The sequence below is a fragment of the Anser cygnoides genome, chromosome W (assembly GCF_040182565.1).
Source record: "Anser cygnoides isolate HZ-2024a breed goose chromosome W, Taihu_goose_T2T_genome, whole genome shotgun sequence".
Lineage (NCBI taxonomy): Eukaryota > Metazoa > Chordata > Aves > Anseriformes > Anatidae > Anser > Anser cygnoides.
Genome location: NC_089911.1, coordinates 4,480,712 through 4,485,688, shown reverse-complemented (window position 1 = coordinate 4,485,688; position 4,977 = coordinate 4,480,712). Strand labels below are relative to the sequence as shown.

The 4,977-nt window shown below is 67.8% G+C and overlaps 1 long non-coding RNA gene across 1 annotated transcript; it reads right to left on the bottom strand.

Annotated features, from left to right (window-relative positions):
* Positions 1-1,138: 1,138 nt before the first annotated feature.
* LOC136788820 (uncharacterized) lies at positions 1,139-4,739 on the bottom strand. The gene is made up of 4 exons (XR_010827390.1): positions 3,341-4,739; positions 2,461-2,555; positions 1,721-1,845; positions 1,139-1,190 (listed from the first exon to the last, which is right to left on the bottom strand). It is a non-coding gene; the product is annotated as an uncharacterized lncRNA (long non-coding RNA).
* Positions 4,740-4,977: the final 238 nt, after the last annotated feature.

Here is a 4,977-nt window from a genome sequence, read left to right as displayed (position 1 = left end):
CAAAGGCAAAGTGGAGCACAAAGGGGGGCACAAAGGGAGTCACACAAAAGGGGGGCACAAAGGGGGCACAAAGGGGGCACAAATGGGGGCACAAAGGGGGGCACAAAGGGAGTCACAAAGGGGGCACAAAGGGGGCACAAAGGGGGCACAAAGGGGGCACAAAGGGGGGCACAAAAGGGGGGCACAAAGGGGGGCACAAAGGGGGGGCACAAAGGGAGTCACAAAAGGAGGGGTCATTAAATGGGGGTGAATCCGGGGCACAAAATGGGGGGCACAAAATGGGGGGAGAAATGGGGGGTCACAAGGGGGGCACAAAGGGGGCACAAAGGGGGGGGCACAAAGGGGGGTCACAAGGGGGGGCACAAAGGGGGTCACAAAAGGGGGGTCACGAGGGGGGGTCACAAAACGGGGGTCACAAAGGGGGGGACACAAAGGGGGGGGGCACAAGGGGGAGTCACGAGGGGGGGGTCCCATACCTGAGGTGGGCGTGGGGCAGGGCTCGGTCCCAGTCGGGCAGGGGGGCGCCCCCCCTCGGCGCCCCCCGACGTGGGCGAAGAAGCGCTGGGCCAGGGCGGGGGGGCGGCGGGGGGCCCCTCGTGGGGCAGCGCCACCGACAGCGTCCCCAGCGTCAGCCGCAGCCGCGCCCCCCGGCCTGGGGGGGCAGCGGGGGGGGGTCAGTGGGGGGGGGGCAGGCGGGGACCCCCCCCAAAAAAAAAAATTAAAAAAAAATTAAAATAACTCACCTGGGGGGGCGAGGAGTGCGGGAGGGGGGGCGGTGCCGGGGGCCGCCCTGGGGGGGGACAAAAAATGGGGGGGGGTAAAAAAAATGGAGGGTAAAACGGGGGGGTAAATGTGGTGGTAATTGGGGGGTAAATGGGGGTAAATTGGGGGGGTAAAATTGGGGGTAAATGGGGGGTAAAATTGGGGGGTAAAATTGGGGGGTAAACAGGGGGGGTAAAATGGGGGTAAACGGGGGGTAAAATGGGGGGTAAATGGGGGGATAAAATGGGGGGGGTAAATGGGGGGGTAAATGGGGGCTGTGTTGCCCCAGAGCCCCCAGACCCCAATGTTCCCCCCCCAGATAATGCCCCCCCCCCAACCACTCACCCCAGGGCTCGGGGGGGCTCGCCTCGGGGGCCGTGGGGGGCGTCGCTGTCCCCCCACGGAGCCCGTCATGGAGAAGAACATCTCTGGGGGGGGGAGGGCGGCGGTGAGACCCCCCCAAATGCCCCCAAAGCCCCCCCCCAAGCCCCCCCGCCCCCAAATACCCCCTGATACCCCCAAATTCCCCCCCCCATCTACCCTGAAGGCCCCCCCCGAACACCCCAAAATGCCCCCCCCCAGCCCCCAAAATGCCCCCCCAGGCCCCCCTGAGACCCTCATGGACCCCCACGACCCCCCCCAAATGCCCCCCCCAGGACCCCCAAATCCCCCCCCAACCCCCCACCCCCCCCCACCTCCCCAATACCCCCCCAGGACCCCCAAAGCCCCCCCCAAATCCCCCCAACTGCCCCCCCAAATCCCCAAATCCCCCCCCAGGACCCCCCCAACCCCCCCCCCCCACCCCCCCAAAGCCCCCCCCGGACCCCCAAATCCCCCCCAAACCCCCCCAGCCCCCCCCAGCCCCCCCAAATCCCCCCCAAGTCCCCCCCCCAGCACCCCCCAAATCCCCCCCAACCCCTCCCCCCCCCCCCCCCCCCCTGCCCCCCCCCCTCCCCACCGGATCCGGGGCTGTCGGGGGGCCCTGCCCCGCGCCCCCCCGCAGGCGCTGGCTCAGCTCCCTCTCGATCAGCAGCAGGTCCTGGGGGCCCAGGGGGCGGCTGCGCCCCCGGGGGGGGTCGGGCTCTGCGGGGGGGGGGGGGCGTTATTGCGGGGGGGCCACACACACACCCCAACGCCCCCCCCAAAACCCAAAGGGGCCCCCCAAAAGCCCCCAATAAGGGGAGACAATCGGAGGGGGAGGGCACCCATGGGGGGTGCGCCCCCCCCCAGCACCCAAATGCCCCCCCCAGCATTAAATGCCCCCCCAGCACCCAAATGCCCCCCCATATACCCCCAAAATGCCCCCCCCCCACCCAAATACCCCCCCGAAGTACCCCAAAATGCCCCCCTGCCACCAAAATGCCCCCCCAGCACCCAAACACCCCCCTGTGTACCCCCAAAATGCCCCTCCCACCCCCATGCCCCCCCGCAACCCCCTTTAACCCCCCCACCCCCCCATGCCCCCCGTGTGCCCCCCCCCCAAAGCCCCCCCCACTTCCCCCCCCCCCCCAAATCCCCCCCCGCGCCCCCCCACCCAATGTGGCCCCCCCCATGCCCCCCCACCCCCCTTAACCTCCCCCCTTGCCCCCCCACCCCCCTCTTTACCCCCCCCAAAGCCCCCCCCAAGCCCCCCAACGCCCCCCCCCCCGCGCCCCCCCCGCCCCAAATTCCCCCCCCGCTGCCCCCCCCCCCACTCACCCTGGGGTCCCAGCGCCCCCAGCAGCCCCCGCAGGGCCCCCAGCAGGGGGGGGCAGCAGCAGGTGCAGGGCCCCCACCGTCCCCTCCAGCTCCACCTGCGCCCCCAGTCCGTCAGCACCCAGGGGTGCCCCCCCCCAGCACCCATGGGTGCCCCCTCCCCCCCGGGCCCCCAGCACCCATGGGTGCCCCCCCCAGCACCCCCAGGGTGTCCTCAGCCCCCCCAAACACCCCTGGGTGCCCCCCAACACCTCCAGCACCCCCCCGTGGCCCCCCAGCACCCACATGTGCCCCCCGCAGCACCCATGGGTGCCCCCCAGCACCCCCAGCATCCCCCCGAGCACCCATGGGTGCCCCACCACCACCCATGGCCCCCCCCCAAGCTCCCATAGGTGACCCCCTAGCGCCCCCCAGCACCCAGAACCCCCTCCCAGGACCCAAAGGTGCCCCCCGGCACCCATGAGGAACACCCAGGGCCACCCCCCAGCACCCATGGGTGCCCCCCCCAGCACCTACAGGCCCCCCAAGCCCTCCTCAGCCCCCATAGGTGACCCCCTAGCATCCCCCCAGCACCCATGGGTGCCCCCCCAGCACTATGGACACCCCCCAGCCCCCTGGGTGCCCCCAAGCTCCCATCAATGACCCCCTAACGCCCTCCCAGCACCCATAGGTGGCCTCCCAGCACCTACGGGCCCCCCCCAGCACCCACGGGTGCCCCCCAGCATCTATGGGCCCCCCCAATCCCCCCTAGCCCCCACAGATGACCCTCTAGCATCCCCCCAGCACCCATGGGTGCCCCCCCAGCACCCTGCAGGGCCCCCCCCCCAGCACCCATAGTAGCTCCCCCACCCCCCAGCACCCATGGGTGCCCCCCAGCACCCACCTGGGGCCCCGGCAGCGCCTGGTTCTGCTTCAGCCGCAGGGACAGGTCGGAGGGGCCAGGGCTGAGCCCCACCTGCACGGGGGGCCCTGGGGGGGGGGACACGGCCACCGGGTGGCACCGGGACACCGGGGGGGCACCCGAGGGACACCGGGGGGCACCCAGGGGATGTTGGGGGGCAGTTGGGGATGTTTGGAGACATCGGGGGGCATCCAAGGGACACCCAGAGGACACCCAAGGGACACCAGGGGGCACCCAAGGGACACCCGGGGTCACCCAGGGGACAAGGGGGGCACCCAGGGGACATTGGGGGGCAGTTGGGGATGTTTGGGGACATCGGGGGCACCCAGGGGACACTCAGGGGACACCCAAGGGACACCGGGGGCACCCAAGGGACACCCGGGGTCACCCAGGGGACAAGGGGGGCACCCAGGGGACACTGGGAGGAGGTTGGGGATATTTGGGGACACTGGGGGGCACCCAAGGGACACCCGGGGTCACCCAGGGGACACGGGGTGGGCACCCAGGGGACGTTGGGGGGCGGTTAGGGACGTTTGGGGACTCTGGGGGCACCCAGGGGACACCCAGGGGACACCCAAGGGACACCGGGGGACACCGGGGGGCACCCAAGGGACACCCAAGGGACACCCGGGGGCACCCAGGGGACGTTGGGGGGCAGTTGGGGACATTTGGGGACATTTGAGGACACCTGGGGGACGCCTGGGGGCACCCTGGGGACATTTGGGACCCCGTAAGGACCCCGGGAGGACATTTGGGGACATTTGGGGCAAATTTGGGACATTTGGGGACCTCCTTAAGAAACTCTGGGGACATTTGGGGACATTTTGGGGCAAACTGGGGACATTCGGGGCTGTTTGGGGACCTCATAAGGACTCCTGGGGCGGCCTAAGAACATTTGGGGCCGTTTGGGGACATTTTGGGGCTATTTGGGGCCAGTTTGTGACCATGTGGGGCCATTTTTGGGTCATTTTGGGCCATTTTGGGGCCATTTTGCGGTCACTTGTGGCCATTTTGGGTCTGTTTGGGGCCATTTGGGGGCCGTTTGGGGCCAGTTGTGGCCGTTTTGGGGCCATTTGGGGCCATTTTGGGGCTATTTGGGGCCATTTTGGGGCTATTTGGGGCCATTTTGTGGCCATTTCGGGCCATTTTGGGGTCATTCGCAGTTATTTTGGGTCTGTTTGGGGCTGTTTGGGGCCATTTGTGGCCGATTGGAGCCATTTTTGGGTTGTTTGGGGCCATTTTGGGGCCGTTTGGGGCCATTTTGGGGCATTTTGGGGCCATTTTGGGGTCACTTGTGGCCATTTTGGGTCTGTTTGGGGCCACTTGGGGCCACTTGGGGCCATTTTGGGGTCATTTTGGGCCATTTTGGGGCCATTTGAAGCTATTTGGAGCTATTTTTGGGTCATTTGGGGCCGTTTGGGGCTATTTGGGGCCATTTTGGGGTCATTTGCGGTTATTTTGGGTCTGTTTGGGTCTGTTTGGGGCCATTTGGGGCCATTTGGGGCCATGTTCGGGTCGTTTTGGGTCATTTGGAGCCATTTTGGGGCCATTTGGGGCCATTTTGGGGTCTTTTGCGGTTATTTTGGGTCTGTTTGGGTCTGTTTGGGGCTGTTTGGGGC